At 37.3% G+C, this 20,059-nt stretch overlaps 1 long non-coding RNA gene across 3 annotated transcripts in view; it reads left to right on the forward strand.

The window, feature by feature from the left end:
* The window catches only part of LOC136304985 (uncharacterized), a 170,811-nt gene that overhangs the window by 117,995 nt on the left and 32,757 nt on the right, over positions 1–20,059 (forward strand). The gene's annotated exons all lie outside the window — the stretch shown is intronic.

The raw sequence follows: 20,059 nt of genomic DNA on the forward strand, positions 1-20,059 counted from the left end.
AAAGGGCCCTTGGGACTCTTGGCAGTGAGGTGACCTAAATTTCCAATATGCATAGGGCATACAGTTTGATCCACAGTGAGCTCAAACAATGTGTTTAATGCCCATGCTCATCCTCTTGAGTGATACAAAGAGTAGGAAGGCAAAAATCATGCTAAGCTTCTCAAAAATGGAACAAAATTTTAGCATATTTTGTGAGGGGAAAATGTAGATGAGAGGCCTAATGGAATGTGGCAAGAAGGGATGCTTCACAAAAGAGATGGACAAACATATAGAAAATATTGTTCAGAGAGAAATGGATGTTATTTTCCAATTTGAAGGTCTAGTCATGGTTTACTTTGAAAATAACATGCCGCTGTATATAAAACTAAATCTCAGGAACTAACATGTAATAAATGTGAATCCTTAAAAAGTCCCCAGTCCTTTAACTGCTCCTATAAAGAGTCGCACGTTTTGCTACTGTAATATTGTCTCAAATGGAATTTCCTCTGTTAACAACTGTGTAGCCTTATTAATACAGTTAATGAATTGATTTTATTGTTAAGACGCTTAATGCAACCTACAGATAACATCATGAAGATTTAATCAGCCATGGATCTCAGTCAGCAGATCCAAAAATCAGTCAGTCAGATCAATTTTCATAGTTTCTTTGCATGCTATAAGTTAGTTGTTGAATTAAAGATATTTTGTCATTTCAAGAGATCACAGAGACTTTCTGTAGGAGGAAGAGTTCCCAGCTCCGCTCTTAGACACCCCTCACTTACACATCTGCCTGTTCTTGTTTTGGTTGCTTTCAATCTACTTTTCCCCCCTCTGAAGAGAGAGGAGATGAGAGCTCAGTTTTATAGATTTCCAAGTTTCCCTGGCACAGTGTTGCCAGTCCAGCCTCCCCTGTAGCATGGGGCCCATTAGAGGCTCGACTTCGGAATTACTCCTTCTGATAGTTCAACAGTTCTGCTCAGGGCGAAGCAAATGAGTTCTGACATTCCCTCCATCAGCCTGCTACACATTTTTTTATCTTGAAGTCCAGAATACATACATTATAGTCTGCAAGAGATGAGCTTTTTTCACAGAATATGTTATCTGCTTGCAGCCTGCTAGCAATGTTAATGACTCTGCTGATCCTTTGAATTCAGAGAACTGGAAAGGCAGGATCCCTTCAGATCCAGCCATTACAACACAGACCTCCTGTTCTCTCAGGGACCCATTTTATGTTTCACAATTATACCCATTTTGAAAGGAAAAAGCCCCATGTTTTTACCACATTCTACAATTACGTAGTAGCAAAGAAAAATTGGAAAAGGAAAATCCCAGGATCTCGTCCCATTTATGAATAAGAGATCATAGACAGCCAGGGTTCAATCCATTTGAATGAGACACTCTTGCCCTTCTCTGAACATAGCATAATGTCATAAAATTTTTAACAGAGCAACAGAAAATATAATTGTGTACGTGACAATGGAAACATCTGTGAAATGTTAAGGAGAGGTGCTTGCTGAGATGCATTTTTAAAGTTCCCAGAGATTTTAGCTTACATAATATTTGGAAAATGAATATATTAAACTTGAGAAAGTGACATATATAGTCAAACTCACTGAATATGAAGCTTTTTCATAACATGATACAGCAGGAGGACTACTTAGGAACTTATCATTGCACCATAATTTATGATTGAACACCAGAGATAAAAGTGGTGAGTACCACTACCCTCACCTGAGACATGGGCAATTTTATTTGAAGCTGGTTTTTTTAAAGAAAGCAGGAACAGAATTTGATTAATTCTCTCTCTCTCTCTCTCTCTCTCTCTCTCTCTCTCTCTCTATATATATATTTTTTTTTTTTTTTTTTTTTTTTGTGAGTAGCAAACCAGAGTGTTTCAGGGCCTTGTTGTTTTTTTTGTGAATTGCCTTCTGAGTCCATGTGTCTATTGAGTTAATTCATCCTAGAAATTCTTGAATACCATTGATATTTTTTCTTCTGCTTTTTTTCATCTGAATCACTTGGAAAATGGAGCTGAAATGCACTTTTTCAGGAAATCGAATAGTTTCAAAGGCATGGGGAGGAATTGGCAGAAGATGTTTTCTCATGATGAAAATATTGTTTGACTTCTAGTTTAGCAGAATTCTGTGAGCCCAGAAATCCAGCTTTGAACTTCAAATGGAGTTACTTTACCATTAGATACACCACCATTTAAGTGCTGTAATCCAAAAAGTGACAATTCTTGAATATTGAATAAATGCAACCAGTGAAATTTAAAAGGATGGTGTACAAGATTTTGACAGAAGCAGTTTTGCTGACAAGTGCTCAGTAGTGCTATGCTAATAAATATGCAAATTCCATTGTATTTTTAGCTCATTTTACTGGTTAACTTTCTTTAAAGTATAGATTCACTAGAGATACCCTTTTCTTAGACTTCATAAACTTAAGAATACATTCTGTTCTAAATATAATGTGCAGAAACTTCAGTTGTCTAATAAAGACAGTTCTTTCATGATGATTTTTTTTTTTTGCCTTTGTTTCTCTATATCCTTGGAATTGAACAGGATATATTAAAAAAAAAAAAAAAAAGAGAAACTTTTGACTGAAGGCATGTGTATGCCTTTCTCTGAGAAGGTCATTGAACATAATCAAACCACTGGATTTCTGAAAGCTGATCCCTTGCAAATAGATAACAAAAGTATATTAGTAACAATGCTCTCTGCAAGGTGACTGAGAAACTTGGCTCTAAATGAGGACAGAGATTTGCCCTGTAATCCTTGCAGTGTGTTCCACTGAATAAGGAGTCAAACAGGAAGACTTAAAATTGGCTTTGCAACTTTGAAAAGCTGTGTTCTATTTAGGGCATGGGGGGGGAAGTCTATCTCTTGAGTACATTTATGGAAAAATCTATGACTAGAGTTCTTGGGGTTTTTTTTACGTGAAATGGAAATGATTGGGTTCCATTTACAATTTTCAACTAAGCCTTTTGAAAATGCTTTAGGGAAACAGATAATCCCTTACTTCACATCATTAATGTATTAATGTAATAAATACGTATCCAGGTAATTTTCTTTACCAGTTGACAGTTCTGATGAAGCCACTAAAAGTTATTCAAAATAATAATAATAAAAAAGAAATCTGGTGTGGATACCCTTTAATAATATCCAGATTGAGCATAAAATCGGTTAAAGTCTTTTGTGTTGATGCAAGTATAAAAATGAAATAATGTTTTTTAGTATTTGGTTTATTTCAGCAATATTGTACTAGCCTTTAAAACTAAAGCAGTTAGTTTTTAAAAACTAAAGTATTTAGTCATTCATAAGTTAATTTGGTCTTTTAGAAGTTTTTATTATTCTTTAGTTAGAATGTCTTTAGAGTGTAGTATTTCCTCAAAGTATGTTCCATAATTATACAATACACATAATTTTGAGATTTGTGTCTTTAATTTCTTCTAGTGTTTGTGTTGTTTTTCACCTTGAATGTGGCTTTTCTGTTTTTATTTTTCTCTTTTTCGACCAAAATTAGTGCAAAACAAGCAAAACAAACAGTGGGGTCTTTCATAAAAGAAAGTAGCAATATTTTTCAAGTTATTTCAACAAAATGAGAAACATTTTCACAAATATCATTGCTGTAGCTTTAAGTAATATTTTGAGGTGCATTTCTGAGTGTTTTCCTCAGGAAGACTGTAGAATTCTACTTTTCTTGCAAATACGAGGCTGCAATTTGTCTGACCATTTTTTCTGTTTTCCATCTGCATACATTAAATGAATGGCTCTCCATTTTGCAGCTGAGGGAAGCACAACTTTGGATGAAAAATGTTGCCATTAAAAAAGAGGGAACAAATTGCATAAATTATAAATGACCTGTGGAAACTGAAATGTGCTACCACATTACCCTGATTATACATGCATGGGGGTTTTGTCATTAATCCAACAAAATAGCATGGTAACCTGTGGAACTCATGCAGATACAGATCTTTTGGTAGAGAAAAAGAGCTCCAATTAGGTTTAAATTTATAAAATTGCATTATGCTTTACCAGGAGGAAAAAGGTGGACTCAATTCCTGAGTTTTTACTGTTCATTTTATGTGTATGCACATTTGTGTTATGCTCTTCCTCTCTAAAAGTTTGTCTTTTATTGAAATATTAAAAAAAAAAAGAATGTTTCTGTTGATCTCTGAGCTAGCACTTGAGATTGCACGAGATTTATAAGGATTGCTATAGGAAAAGAAATCTGCTTATTGCAGCCTTGCTGTGTCAAAGAATTTGGCTAATCTGAAGCTTAGGAGGTTTTCAATGCCTGCTTGCATGCTGAGGCATTTCACAATTTCAGATTGCTGAATATTTATGCAACAATAAATCTTATGAATAAATTAATATATAGCTGTTATTAAGTGTGTTTCATTTTTGAGTATTTTTAGGATTATTATAAGGACACAGAGAATACTAGGTCAGGCCTCAGACTCATCTGCCATATTGTCCTGCTTCTAGTGTTGTACTATAAGAGCAGGTGGAAAAAGATTTTTCCAGAATTTTCTCAGAATCTCTATCGATCTACAGCTCAGGAAGTTAAAGACCTGTGTATTCTTCTTCCAAGGTATCTTCAGATACCTTTTAAAATTGTGTGAAATGCAATAATACTGGTTAGCTAGTCAGGGTACAGCTGAGCTCTCCAGCCTGTGAAGAACTCCACCTCTGCCTTTCAACATTTTTAATTTTTTTTTTTTTTGCGGTTTCATATGATGCCCCTGCTGCTTATGTTGAAGGATGCTGCAGTTGCTGTCCTCCTCCTTGCTATTCATGACTTAGGTTGACTGCTATCAACTCTACATCTCATGATCTATTTTCCAGGTTTAAGATTCACAGGGATATTTGTTGTTCTTCACACTGTAGTTGATCCCCTTTTCTGTACTTATTTCTGTACATGCATCCCCTTGAGATGCAGAGACAACCAAGGTTCCCTGTATCCAGGCCGTGGCTGTGTACTGACTCGTGCAGGCTGCCACAGAGGCAGCTCCTCTCTTGTCCTCTGGGTTTTTCTTACAAATCCCAACACCAGAAATTGCTTTCTTTCATCAAAGACTGATCAAATAAATGCCCAAACTCAGGCTCCTCCATGCTGAATACATTTCCCTGATGCCTGACTAAACTGGGGCATTCATCTGCAGTGATTATCCTCTGCCATGTGAATGCTGACTCATCTGGAAAAGTGGGAACTTTCTTTTATGTCTTGTAGGTAGCCCTTGACTGCACTGACACTAAATATAATTAAGTAACCATAACTTACTTTGTAATCTCACTTTTGCTCCATTTTCCAGGTACTTTCTGACAATTTTTGACAGCAGTTCAGTGGGCTTGTATGCACAGTTCAGGGAATGTTAATGAATGGTATTTTCAAAGAAAAGGCTTTTTTTGTTTGTTTTTTTCACATTATATTTTAACAGATGAAGCATCTCACATTCTGTAAGTGATAGGCACTTAGATTCTTTTTTTTATTTCTCAAAAATAAATTACTCCCTCACGACGCTTTTAACCAGTAGCGTTCTTGATACACTTCTGACATACTTCTTTTGGCAATGTCTCTCTGAATACTTGAAAGTTGGACTAAAAAAAAGAAAAAAGTCTTTCATTTTTAAAATAGTCTTACCAGGACTATCAAACTAGGATATTTTTTGCACCACCCCCAAGCTCTTTATGTCAGACCAGGATTCAAGGGTGACCTGAGATGACTCAGTTTGTTCACTCATGTTCCTGAAGTGTTGAGTGTCTCACTGTGCTAAAGGGTGCTGTCAGCTACTGCTGCTGGAGCTACCTGCGTAATGGACTGCTGGACCTTCCCCAGTTTTAGGGATTTCTCAGCTGTTTTCAAGCTTCAGGGCAAAACACTTCTGTTTCTCATTAGCAGAGCAGTAGCTGTGCAGCTCAAGAGGAAGATAGCAGGATTTTTTTCCCATTATTTAGAAGGACAAAGTTATTGTGTTTATACTGTTGGAAAAGGCTCATGGTTTAATGTCTTTGGCTTCTGTTACAACTTCACCTGCTTGTGTGTTTGCACTGCAACTTCAGTAGAACCAGTGCTACATCCTACTCTGACATGTCAGTAAGTTGGCAAACAGTGACCTCAGGGCAGGGGACATAAAGCTAGCCTCAGGTCTTTAATATGCCTACATAACAAGAATACTTACTTGTTTGGTTTTTTTGTTGTTTGGTTTTTTTGGGTTTTTTTCAGTATCATTTTCATGTTAGAAGAAAATTCAGGTATCTAGGAAAGGGAAGAGGCAAATTACCAGAAAAAATCAGAGCATGAAATCTGAGTTACTAATGAAAACCGAAGGATGTGAAATCTTCTTCCTGTCTTCATGAGCAGTTTTAATGTGTTCATAAAAAGTGAAATCAGCTTTATCCAATTTGACATGCTTCATTTTTTTATTTTTTATATATGTGCAAGTGAGTTGTAATCCTTCCCACACCCATTCCTGCATATGAAAAAGAACCTTTGGGGAAAAGAAAAACAAACAAAACCAGCCAAACTTGTGGCTAGTAAATAGTGCCTGCTTTTAATTAATGGTATTAATCTTGGATGCATTGAGTCCCCGTGTCTCTTGGGAAATATAAAAGGAGAGCTAAAATGCAACATTCATCGCATAAAAGAAATCCTGAAACAACTTCTGTCATTTTTGACTCAATACTTTGTCATTTTTCTTAAACTTGATTAAAGGTAAGCATTTATAAAATAACATAACATTTAAACTTTGAACAGTTTCAAAGGTAATTGTGGATTTTAATGGTTTTTCTTAATTAAAGGAATGGTTAGTTGTGCCTGTTTTCAGTAAATTAATTAAACTTTTAGTCATTAAGCAAAAAGTTAATTCATTATTGAAGGATATAGGAAATTTGACATTTGAGATGGCTCTGACACTCTATCACTGATATTCTGGAATGACATGTTTGAAACCATTCTCGATAGTATAAAATATTACAAAAAGGGCCTGGTGACTAACTAGGGGTGCTTAAAGCATTTTGGTTTGAGTCATCATCTGTGATTTGAGAAACTAATAACTGGTTTTAGGAAAAGGAATTATTTTCCACTTGATATGTTAGTGTAAAACTTTTTCAAAAAGCAAAAGCTAATGAAAATCATGTTCTCATCACTGATTTTGGATGCTAAGATCCTTTTACTATCAGGAGGAAAACACCAGAGCAATAGCGCTGCAGAAAGGCCAGATTTTTGAACTACACATATGAGTAACTTGATTTTATTTACCTGCTGGACTTTGCCTCAGATTTTGTTTTGACATGTAATTGCTCTGTTTCTCTTAGTGTAATTTTGGGTAGAATACCTTTGTCCAGACTTGTGAAAATGGAGTGTAAGGTTACTCCAGGAGGAATTCTTTACCCATTGCCCTCCTCTTTTCAGAGAGAAGTACAAATGAATCTCACATGCTTTGCATATTGATAAAAAGTAGAGCTGATCATAATCAATGTTCTTGTTGTACCAAAATTCCTATGGTGCTGTAAAAAAACCCCCAAGAATTATCAGAGGTGTTTGTTTGTTTTATGATTTACAATTTGTTTTATCAAACTTATGCAAATCTACTTGCTGCACAGAGTTAAAATTCCTTTTCTTTTTCCTGGAAATATAAAATCTCTACACTTTCTGACATAATGAGACAAGATGTTCTGTTCTTAGCTGCAGGAGTGCAGAGTGTGGCAGTACTAACCCCGTCCCTGATATCAATGTTGTAATTCCTGCAAAGGCTTATGTGGAAGAACATATAAGCCTGGGAGAACGTGCACGTGCACAGTTATCTTTGGTAATGTAATTTTTTTGGTATCTGCTTTAGATCATGGTTGTGTAACACTTCATGTTGGCTTTGATCAGGATATGAAAATCTTTATCAAAACTCCATAATCCAATTTATTCCTGTATTTTTCTGAAAGTGGCTGTATTGGTTGAAATTTCACTTTTAAGAAGTGAAAGTTAGATTTGAAACAAAAATGGAGACTTCTGTAGCCATTGCTTTCTGTATTTTCTGCATTTGAGAGAAATGCTTCAGGATGCTTATTACAGAGGAAGTGCTATCATAAAAAGCAGCTTTCCAAGCAGACCAGATTCTAAATTTCCTGCTAATCTGTTTTCTGTGGCAGCAAATCCTCATAATGTTGGATGTTTCCACGATCAGCTCCAATTTTAACCTCTGCATTTTTGTTAACACTCTGCTTCTACAAGATGGAGTTGCTTTCTGTTCAATGTCAGATAGCTGTATGAGTTTAAGATAATGATTAAATATCTCACAGGAAAAAAAATGGTTGCCTGAATACCCATCTTGTAAAATTTAATGGTTTTTCCTTTTACAATATTACATTATTGGCTGTAGAAGATTAGGACAACTTTGATGGAAGAATTGCACATAATTAAATTTTCATGTGTGATTCAAAGTGAATAAAGATTAGAAGGCTATTTAAGAGGTGCTGGAACTGTCACACCATATCAGTAAAGTCTGAAAGATGGAGCACAAAAGTACTGATTTAGTGCAATATGTCACATTATTATAGTGATAACCACAAGGAATATTCCATGGATGGGTGGGTGCCTATGCATATGAATACTTGCAAAGAAATTCTAGAATTCTGATTTGATCTTAGAATAGGTAGGGGAAATGGATCCAGAAGATGCATTCAGAAGTTGTAATTTAATAATCTATTTATTCTAATAGCATACTAAGTAAGCTTTGCTTTACCTTTATTTCTCCAGGCTTATTAATACTTCTGTGTCATGGATGTTTAGGAAATATTTTTATGCTTCGGGAAATTTTACATTTTGGGGAGATCTGACCTGTTTCTCTATTCAGAGATGAGGGGCAGGAGTCTGTGCAACTCTGTAAGTGCAGGGTCACACCTGTTAGCTCCAGACTAGAACTGCCTGACTTGGTTCAGCTCACAAGAGCAAAAGGTAGGCCCATATGATGACCACTGCTTTTCAAGTACTTTCATGTGGTATTTCTCTTGCAGAGATAAGCTGATATTTATAGATGGAACATTGGTATGAATCTATCAAAAATTTCTTTGTTTTATTATTTGGGGGGAAAAAAAAGAAAAAAAAAGTATTGAAGTCCAGCTTAAAAAAAATCCTTAAAAATACTGACCAACTGTTTTCTTTCAGTGAAACATTGCATTGGATCCAAGGGATAGGAAGGCAGATAATTTCAATATATATTAGTAATAACCCACATATGTTGGAATAACCTGCAGCCAAGAGGCACTAGTGAGATTTGGCTGCCCCTCTCATGTTTGAGATCACAGAAACACCTTCTAACAGCTGTGAAGCAGCAAATGAAATACTGACCATGTTATTGTGTCATTTAATTTGTAATGATGTTGAATACTTTTGAAGCAGTGGACAAGAGATGTGGCAAAATCCAATTGTGTCACTCCTTGTAATCTTAGAAAATAAGACAAATCTCAACATAATGAGAATATAAAAGGTTAATGTAGTTTTTGAAAACTAATGAACAAGAACATATTGTGCCATAAGATTCTTGTCTCACAGCCTGGCAGGGTTTGTGGATTTTCTTTTCTGTGTAGCTGGAGCCAGTATACATGTTCAGCATTAAATAATGTATGAGATTTTCATTATATTTTGCTTTCCTAGGATGAGCTAAACTTTGTTTTAGAAACACATATCAAGTTATTAAAAATAAAATCCAAACCAACTGGGAAGTTGATTTGGACCCAGGTGTTTCTTCACTGTGTAAAATATGTGGGTTCAAGGTCATGCATTGGAATTTCATTTCCTTGGTCCCAAATTCAAGTGGAAGGAGTAATTTTGTTGTACCATTTGGCTCCAATGAAAACCAGCAGGAGTTTTTGTGGGTGACTTTAAGGGAGTGGAAACTGGACTTTGGAAAGCATCTGAGTCAGAGAAGCGTAAACAAGAGAGAGAATCACTCATCCATGTACCCAGCCCTGCTTACATGAAGGCTTTGAATTTTACATGAAACAAAATATTTGCCTGTGTTTCACTTCTTGAAATGCAGAGCAAACAATTCTGCTAGAATAGCCAGTGCTATTTCTTCTTATTTCCAGCTATACTACTTCTTCTTCTTTTTCTTTTTCTTTTTTTTTTTTTTTCTTCTTTTTTTTTTTGGTATTTATGCTAGAAAAACAGCAAAAGGTAATTCTAACTCAGTAACTCTAGTAGCAGGAGTAGAACTAAAATATGAAAAAGTAAAAAGCATTGAAGTTAAAGTTTTAGCTTTGGGATTTACGGGTTTTGCTGAAGTTTGTTTGTTACCTGTGCTCTAGAAATAAGCAAAAATTTGTTTTGATTCTGACCCTGAAGTAACTCCCAAAAAGGGAAAAGCAGAGGAGCTTTTTAATATTAATAAAAACTTGCAGGTTTATTTAAATTATTTGGAAGAGCTTTTGATGCAGGGTTTCCTACTAATAACTACCACTAGGTGTTGATATTCCTGTTGGTTTGGGTTCAGTTACATTATCTTTACCCCAAATGGTGGAGAGGTTAGTTTTTTACATGACTCCTGGATATGAAATCACCTCCATGAACACACACAGTCACTCTTGTCACCACAGGAACCTTAGAATCATAGAATTTGCTCCTGTCTTGTTCACCCCCACTTCACTACAGCCTCCTGTTGGGACCCCCTGAACATCCCTTTCTCCTTTCTAGGAGTGGGTGTCCTCTCTGATCCACTCCAGGCATCTTCACTGTGTCTAGTTTGTCATACTTAAAAAACTTCAGAGCAATAGAAAGCTACTGTTTCACTTTTATTGCTTCGTACTCAGGCAATTTAATTAAAAAGATAATATTTTGTACCATTTAGGTTGCCTTTGCTATTTTAAAATATAACCTGTGCATTTGTGTATCAATAATTAGGACAAAAAGTGCCCGTGTGTGTATTTTCAGTCATATCTGTAATAAATTGCAAAAGAAAGCAAAGTTTGGAAGCAAACTAGAAGTTGAACCAAATCTGATTCCAGATTTACTTTTCTTGAACCAAAACAAACAAACCAAAAGTTTTACCAGTTTAAAACCTAGATAAGGAGTTTTCATTCTTATGTTTCATCTCTTTTCCTTCGGATGAATGGCTTCAATTCCTGCTTTTTTCCCACCAAATGAAAAGTTTTTAAAGTTCCATTTTTCTCACTAATCTCCCCCTCTGGTTGCAAAGTAAGGGACAGTATGTGGAGCCTGAACTTACCTGTTCTCTTACTTAGTACAGGGAGCATCTTTTGAGTTTTTATGGACTTGTGACCCTTGTGAAAGCAGGAATCACAGCTTTCTTCCACCAGAATAATGCTTTGTAGGGCAGCTGTGGCTTTCCTTCTCTCTCTTACCAGCATTGTTTAATTAAAAACTTTGTTTGAATGTTTGTCATAAATATAGGTCTCTTCTTTTCTTTGATCTACTGCTCATCAAGGTGTGTGCTGGACAGATGTCCTCACTCCATTACAGCTGCTGTAAACTTTAAATAGTAACAGCAAAAGTGAACAACTTGGTGCTAAAAACTCCTGCAATTGAACGTAGCATTGAAGTCTCCTATTATTATCTCCCCAATCAGTTTACATCTCTTGATGCCTGAACTTGTGGTGCAGCCAGCATGGTTATTGGTTCTGATGACTTTGGGGTATTGATGTTCTGTCATGCCAACTTTAGGTTTGGTCTAACAGTTGTTCTTGTGGTGTTTCTTGTGGCTTTGTTTAAATAGTCAGACTGTTTCTTAATTTACTCCAATTTGAGCCTTGAACACAAGAACCGGGTGACACTGATGCAGCAGCAGTTTCCTCTAGTCCTTGGCAATAGGTCCCCACAATTGCATTTGCACAGGAGAAAAATGTGAGGCATTTTTGCTGCTTTTTGAAAAGTTGGGGTACTATGGCAACTTGCCTGTGTATTCAGACAATCCTTCAATATCCATTAAATTAGTAGGCATATTTCTGGGTCACTTTGGGGAATTTTTGTGATATAACAATAAATCTTTTATCTCATTCATTCACATTTATTGTGAAATTATATTTAGCTCAGTCCTGTTTGGATCATAAGGGGTATGCCCATGTTGCACAGTTCCATTTTTGTTGCTTTAAATCCAAAATAAATCAAAGATTGATATTCTTTGTCTATTCCAGAGCACTTCAGGTCACTTCTTACATGGATTCATTCAGTGCATTATTGTTGCTATTACTGTTATTGCTGTATTGGCTCCCAGGCTGTTTTTTTTGTGTCCCTGCAGGCACAAAATCTTCTCCAGACTCATAGATAGCTCTAATATGTGTGAGGGAAAGAGCATCTCACCAGCGAGGAGAGCATGTGCCTGGCAGCATGTTGTGAGGTCTGTAGTCCCTGAGTAGAGAAAAATAAGGGTAATTTTCTGAGACCACAGCTAGCCTGCTTGGTGGAGGAAAGAAGCAGAGAAGAGAACAAGGCAGTAGGCCAAGAGCAGCAGGTTGAAAGCTGGCTGGAGAGGGGTGATTGATTAGGAGCAAGCTGCCAAAGGATGATGGCACAGGGCTCGTGGGTGGTGCTGCTGCAGCAGGAGCTGTAATGAGAAGCACGTGTAGAGCAGGGATGTGTGGTCAGTTCTGTCACCTGCCAGGACAGGGACTCTGCTGGGGAATGGGAACTCTGCCACGGCTGGGAGCGAGGGGTAGCAAAGTGACACAGCTTTTTGAGGAGAGCTGTGTAGAATTCCAAGGACATGGCAAGGGCAGGGATCACAGAGTGCTGCCAGCATCAGCTGTGCTTCCTCCTAAATTTGTGTGGCACAGTGCATTAGCAGGCAGCTGAGAAGTGGCAGCAGACATGTCACAGCAGACGTTGCTTCTAATCTCCTGCAACCTGGGCCAGCTTCTCTCACTCAAACAGCTGAAGTTTTGGCTTTAAGAAATTAAGCACAGATCTTTTTCCCAAAAAATTAATTTTGAACTTGAGGATGCAATATGTATGCTGCTGACCTGAACATATGTTACAACCTGATAGTAACAGAATCATCACTCAGCATCACTTCACAAATAAGTGTGCTGCTTAATCTTTTTTTGCCAAATCATGGCTTCTTTAGGACTGCCTTATCACTTGGAGGCATTGCCTCTTCCTGAACTATTACATTTCCAGAAAAAACAGCTATAGATTCCTGTAGGTGAGATGCTGAAGCTGGATGTAGAGGAAATTTGAATGGCCACATGGATTGCCTCTTTTTCCAAGTAAAATTTAAGTAAATTTGACACAGCCCTCTCTGAGAGTGCTACATGCAATGGAATTCCATTAGGACAGTAAAAGAATAAAATATCAATCATAATTGTTTCTCCTATGGATTGGAGTGAAAGAAGTAGGGAGATTATTAATATAATTTCCACAGCAAATGCTCATCAGACACCTGGGTATCAGTCACCCACATAAGAGTGCAAGAAAGGTATAATTCGAGTAATTTGAGCTACAGGAGTGGAGAATCATCTCATTCTGACTTTGTGACTTTTTCTATGATATGTTAGTGACATTTATAAGAGCTGTATGATAGCTGAACTTTCAAATTGGTTTCTGATGTAAAGCCTTTAAATTTTAAGGTAAAATAACATTGCTGCAGGACAGAATCATAGTCAGCAAAATCCGCACAGCCAGATACACAGGCGCAACATTTCATTAGCAGGACAGGAAAATTCCCTTTGTGTCGTGGGGATAGGCCACCAGCCAGAGGCAGAAGGACTTTATAGCTGCTGTCTCAACATATCCATTGGGAAGATGGCTAAAACCTAATCTGAAGCTCATCTCATTTATTTGGACCCTCTCCCCCGTGCAACAGCACCAAATGTCTTGCTCAGAACTGCCTGGCAGTGGGGCTTAAGTCATGTAGGTCTAATGGAATCTATCCTGGTTGGATTTTTTTCATCAGAGCTCCAGTGCGAATATATTGGGGAGCTAATGTAACTTGTCACGGAGTCTGTCTAAGGTGCTGTCACGGCAGTGATGGCAACATGTTTTAGAGCTGCCCAAAATAAACTTTAAATTAGCTAGCTCAGGTAGAAATAGTAATCTGTGGCAAGATGGTGCTCAGGACAGAAAAATGTTCCTAGTTCTTGGGCAGAAGCAAATATATTTTTTCTAATACAGTGATTATTATCTTGCCGAATGTGGATTTACACCTAAAAAAGAGGGGACTGAGTTGTTGTTTGTTCCCCGTGGACTTGCATGCAGCTTTGTGCTCTGGCCAAGTATTTTCCTGGATGATTCATAATTTATAATGTGGGACACCATTCCAAGTCAAATTAAGTTGTATTATTGCAGCTTCAATTTAAAAATATGTTAATTTACAAGTGTGGATTTTTATGAGGGAAAAAATCCTGGGTTTTAGCTGATCTGTTAGTGACTTAAATCTCTCAAACCACTAAGCCCTGCATAATCTCAAGAGCAGTAGCTCTGCATTCAATTTGTTACTTCACAAGTCAGCATCTTCTCCGAGTATTTGAGGAGGAATTATTTTAATGTCAGCTAACATGGAATTGCTGCATGTGTAATCCCCAATCAGTAAAACTCACACATTTGCACACACGTGCCCAGCACACGTTCGGTAGGACAGAGCACAATTGCTGTGAAGTTCACAAGATTTTTCAGCAGTATTCTAACAGGTTGTCATCATCTTTGGATCATACTATTCTCACAATATCTATTAGATTGCCTAGTGCTCACCTTGTGATGCTCTATTAGTCAAAACATCTCTTTGCCCATATATTCAAATGAACTGTAGAGGTTATTAACTTGCCCTTGGCAAAAAGATTTAGCTTTCTAGGGCAAATGCTTTTATAAATTCTGTGTGTGACAGTTTTATTACATATTGTAAATAGAATACCCTGCCAGATTTTTATGACAGCCATCACTAAGTCATTCAGACCTTATTACTTTTCATCCCTTCACATACCTTGAATATCTTTTAATTTTTTTTTCTTTTTTTTTTTTTTTAATCTTTAACAGGCCTTGCTTTGGTCAAGGCACTCTTTCTACTTCAATAGCAAATTTTATTTACTAACATCACTGTTCAAAACATTTTGTATTAAGCCAAATATTTTATCTTGCAGAAAATCAAGGCTGTATTTTAATTTGGCTCAGAAACAAATTAATTTGCATATCCTGCATTTATAGTAAGAGACTCATTTAAGCTCGTACACTCTCTGCTAGCAGTTAATGTAATAGTTTTTGTGCTCAGCTGCATACCTATCCAGGGTCTCACTATTTCTAACTGAATGAATATTCTGCTGTTATTGGCTTCATTTTACGTTTTGTATTTCAAAACAACGTATGTGTTGTGAAAAGGAGAAGCACTTAATCCATGCTGGTGTGAGGACCTACTCAGACATATCTAGTTAATCCATGTTTTGTCAACTCATTTCTCTGATCAGAAGGATGCCGTCAGGGAAGGAAAAGGAGTTGTTGAAGAGGTTTTGTTTAAACATGTAGTTTGTTAGTGATGGAAATCTCACGTGTGACAGGCTTGGTGAGCACCGCCGATAAAAACAGCAGTTCCTGCCTCAGTTTTGCTTCCTGCTGAGAAGACAAACGTAACAGAAGGAGGAGTGAGGCTGCCCGTGGTAAAGATACCGTAGAAGTGAAGAGTAATGATTGTCAAAACGATGCAAGGAGCACAGAAGATTAGGTTCCTAAAATTAATAATCCTTTTGGAAGGCTGCCTTCAGCAGTAGTTTAAAAGACAGCAAAGCTGCTGGCCAGGGGGCTGAGCTGCCTGGGGAAGGACATCTCTCTGCCAGGGGAGGCAGCTGAGCTTCCCCCTCCTGCCATGGGCCTTGGGACAAGCCTGTTCTCCTGCGCCTTGGCAAACCAAGCCCCAGCTCTCCCTGGGGATGTCACATTAGGACAGGTTGAAGGTGGGGCTCATACAGTCGTTGGTTAGTCAAAAATGAAAATGCTGATGGAGCTTCCACTTGCTGAATTTGGTAGGAAGGTGGTGTGGTGGGCTGTGAAAGCAGGAAGGGTCTAACTCCCTCTTGGTTTTCTGCTGCTGCCTGATTGGGCATGTCCTCTTAAAACATGCAGTTCTGATGAATTAAAAAAAAAATTAAAAAAACCCAAAACCTTTTAATAGAGACCCTTGAATTGGCTATAATGAACCCTTATTTGAAAATCCACTGTAAGTCATTCCTATTTTCTTAATATTTCTGCAAGTGTATGAACTCAGATTCTTATAAAGGAAAGAATCAGGTGATTTGCAGCTTTAAAGTTGTATGTTTTGCTGTCTAGGCAACTTACAGTAGTTAGGTCACATTATGATAATTAGCCTATTTATAAGTTAGCTAACGGAGCTCTGTTTTAAGCACAATAAATTCTAAAATTAGTGAATAAAGCTAGAAGCCCATTTTCAGATCCATTTAGATGAAAGGTGCTATATAATTTTAAAGCTATTATAAATGATTGAAAGATGTTTTCACAACTGCTGCTAGATTGCATGGGAATGTGGAATAGCATTTCAAAAGATTTCAAAATTATGTGGCTCTGGGTGTGCTCTGGAGAACTGCTGAACCTTCACTACAGCTTCCTTTTTGCCTGCTGCTGACTATGGCAGTGTTTCAGTAATCAGGTACTTATTTTCATGCTAACTTCCTTCACTTTCAGTCCTGAGTCTCCCAGCCCTTCAAAAAAGTATTGCAATTTTTTTTAAAATATGTGTGTGTATATATATCTATATATATAGATATGAACACATACACATATTTTCACACCCCATTTAATAATGATTGATTCTGAGTAACCTGTATGATTAGGGGTGGGGATCCAGGTGTATCTTAGTCTCCACTGAGTGCAAGGTCTCCAGAATAAAGCTATTCTAAAACTTGAAAACAAACTGGATCTGTACATTATTGCATTTTTATTATGCTAGTTACATTGTCACGGTAAAGATTATTGTATTTTCTGTTGCATTAAAAGCAGTGATTCCGGCTCCTTATTTATGTACGAACAGCATGTTCTTCTGATAATGATGATATCTGATTTTTAAAAAACTGCTAAGGATGCATTTGCTGCTGAATCTCTTAATTATATTGACCTAACATTTACTTTTAAATAAGCACTTTAAGAGATTTTTTTCCATCTGTCAGACTTCTTGTTGGTTATGTTTTTTTTTTTTTTTTTTTTTTTTTTTTTTTTTTTTTTTAAGTTGTTTTTGAAGTGTTTTGCTAGTGGAGAGAGATGCAGTTCTTTAATGTCTCCTCACAATTAAAGCTAATGGAAATATCACATTTGTGCTTAATGTAAAGTAGTAGCTTTAAATAATTAACTCTCTTTGGACATTTTGTAGATGATAGGAATGGGTCTCTTCTGTCTAAAAAGTTGCTTCAAAGTTGCTATAAAAGGAAAATAAAACTTTTGAAAGATGTTCTAAGACTAGGGAACAGATTTCACCAATAATTCTCCTTATGATAACCCAGGAGTCTCATTCGCCAAAGAAATCTTATTTTTTAAAAAAAAGACTCTTGACAACAGTAGTTAGCGGTGAATTCCTAGATTTTCAAAAACTATCTTGTTAATCCTCCAGTTCTTGTTGGCTTTTTTTGGTGGAGTGTCTCTCCTTCTGTTGGGTCTCTCTGCATCATTTTTGTGCTAAGCAAAGAACAGGAGAATGAGATCAAAGAATAACAAACAAGAAAACTAAATTGATTATGTAACCTGCATTTTGAAAACTGGTTAACTGAAAGGTTTCTATTTTTCTCTTCTAATGAAAAGAGTTTCATTTCATTAACTCTTCCGCTGAGTATATTTTTATTTCCTTTACATTTCTAGCATTGTGAATACCTAGGGGTGAACTCAATAGAATTGTTACATCGTTTAATATAATAGGATGTGACATGATGCAACTTGATATAGTGCCTGAAAATAGCAAGATACAATGCATTGCAGAAGGCATTTGAAAATTCTGAGCACTGCAGGTAGAAAATAGCCAATTTGAAATCTGGCACATGCATATCTTCATTTTTACTCTCTAATTATGCCATAAACAAGCCTAATTCACTATATCACTTTGAAGTAGTTGGCAATTATTCTTTTCAGACTAAAACATTACCTTAGGCAGCAAGAACTTTCCTTCTTCATACATCAACTTGTTATTGTGTTAATGTGCTTATTATTGTACCATTTTGATTGAAAATGCTAATTATGATTGTTCTTGAACTTAATGTGATTTTTGTGGCTGACAGTGGCCATTTAATAAATGGGAACAACTTTTCACTACAAGAGCTATAAGTGTTTAAAAAGGAATTGCTCTTCTTTTTCAAAGAATCCAAACATTACTTCTCTGGAACAAAGTATTGCTTCATCATACTTTTAATGACGCTAGGAGGGTGTGTTATCCCCAAATAATCACACTGGTAGGGAATTAAAGGCAGTCTGTTCAAAGACTAATCAAGGAAATGAAGAAGTTCTTAAATAAGTCAAGGGACAAGGTTAGAATTCTTTTTTTTTTTTCCTTTTCTGAATCTGTTAAATGAAATGTAAAAAACTCTCTTGTTTAATTTTAAAGTTATATGTCTGCAAATTGGGAAAATTCATGCATAACTGCATCATCTTATTCTGCTGAGTAAAACTATTCACAAAAAAAAAAAAAAAAAAAGCAATTGAAAATCCAACTGACCTGGAAGCAAAACTAGCGAATGTCTGTGGAGAATCAGTGTAGACAAGTCATATTTTTGCAAAAGAAGGATTCTGATGTGTGAACTGATTTTTTTAATGGTATTCATACAGATGAATTTGTGCCTAGCCTATTGTTGAGAAGTTTGCCATTGACGTTTGTATTAATTATTTTATTATGGCAGATCAAATGATGGCATTTGACCTTTGTGAGGGCAGGAAGGGTCCTCTGGAGTTATGTTGTGCTCTTTGATATCAGAGAGGTACTACCCTAATTAAACGCACAGGAAGCCTCTTTCCAATCTCATTTAGCATTATTATTTCAGTGTCCCCCTTAACCCACAGTGTAATTAATTAGCATTAGGAGCCATATGCTCACATTGTGTGTTCAGTCCTCTGAACAGTGCCTGTGCTTCTGTAGGGCTTCCCAGTGTTCTGTCCCATCCAGGGGGCTGGAGGGGCACACAGAGGGGATGCTGCTGGAGGGGGGCATCTTTCTTCCAGGGGGAAATTAGTTTGGGGGAAATAGTAACAAGGAGAAATGCAGTTACAGCCCTTTGTGGGTAAAGTTGTCAGCAGATTCTGGACCTCTGCTCCCATCTGGTGAGATCCCACCTGGACTGTTGTGTCCAGCTTTGGAGTCTTCATCACAAGAAAGACATGGACCTTTTGGAGCCAGTCCAAAGAGGCCGCCAAGGTGATCAGAGGGATGGAGCAGCTCTGCTGGTAGGAAGGGCTGAGAAAATTGGGATTGTTCAGCCTGGAACAGAGAAGGCTTTGGGGTGACCTAATTGTGGCCTTTCCTGTACCTGAAGGGAGCCCATGGAAAAGATGGAGAGACACTGTTTACAAGGGCCTGGAGTGACAGGGCAAGTGGGAATGGCTTCAAATTGAGAGTAGGTTTAGGGTGGACATCAGGAAGAAATTCTTTCTGTGAGGGTGGTGAGGCCCTGGCACAGGTTGCCCAGAGAAACTGTGGCTGCCCCATCCCTGGAAGTGTCCAAGGCCAGGCTGGATGGAGCTCTGAGCAACCTGGTCTAGTGGAATATGTCTCTGCCCATGGCAGGGGTTTCCAACAAGATGATCTTGAAGGTCCCTTCCAACCTAGGCCATTCTATGATCAGCAGGGTAGAGGAAGAATAAATGGAAGAAAATAGATGCAAACTTTTATGCATGGACAAGACAGACTGGTGTTGATCTTGCATGGGAAAGGCGATGCTGAACAAGAAGTTCAGCAAGTTTTTTTGGTCAAAAGTCATCGCTGTGAGGCTAGAGGGAGTTTGGGGACAGAAGGAATTGCTATGAGCGTAGAGAAGATGAAAAATATGCTGCTTATCTAAAAAATAGTACAGGAGCTGCAGCTCCACGATCATAAAGACACTGAGAAGTTCAGGCTGCTGGAGATCTGAGTAGTGCCCCAGCAGGGTCCTCCTCTCAGCATTGA

This window comes from Chamaea fasciata, unplaced genomic scaffold, assembly GCF_029207755.1.
Source record: "Chamaea fasciata isolate MVZ Bird 193981 ecotype frontalis unplaced genomic scaffold, bChaFas1.0.hap1 SCAF_2, whole genome shotgun sequence".
NCBI lineage: Eukaryota > Metazoa > Chordata > Aves > Passeriformes > Sylviidae > Chamaea > Chamaea fasciata.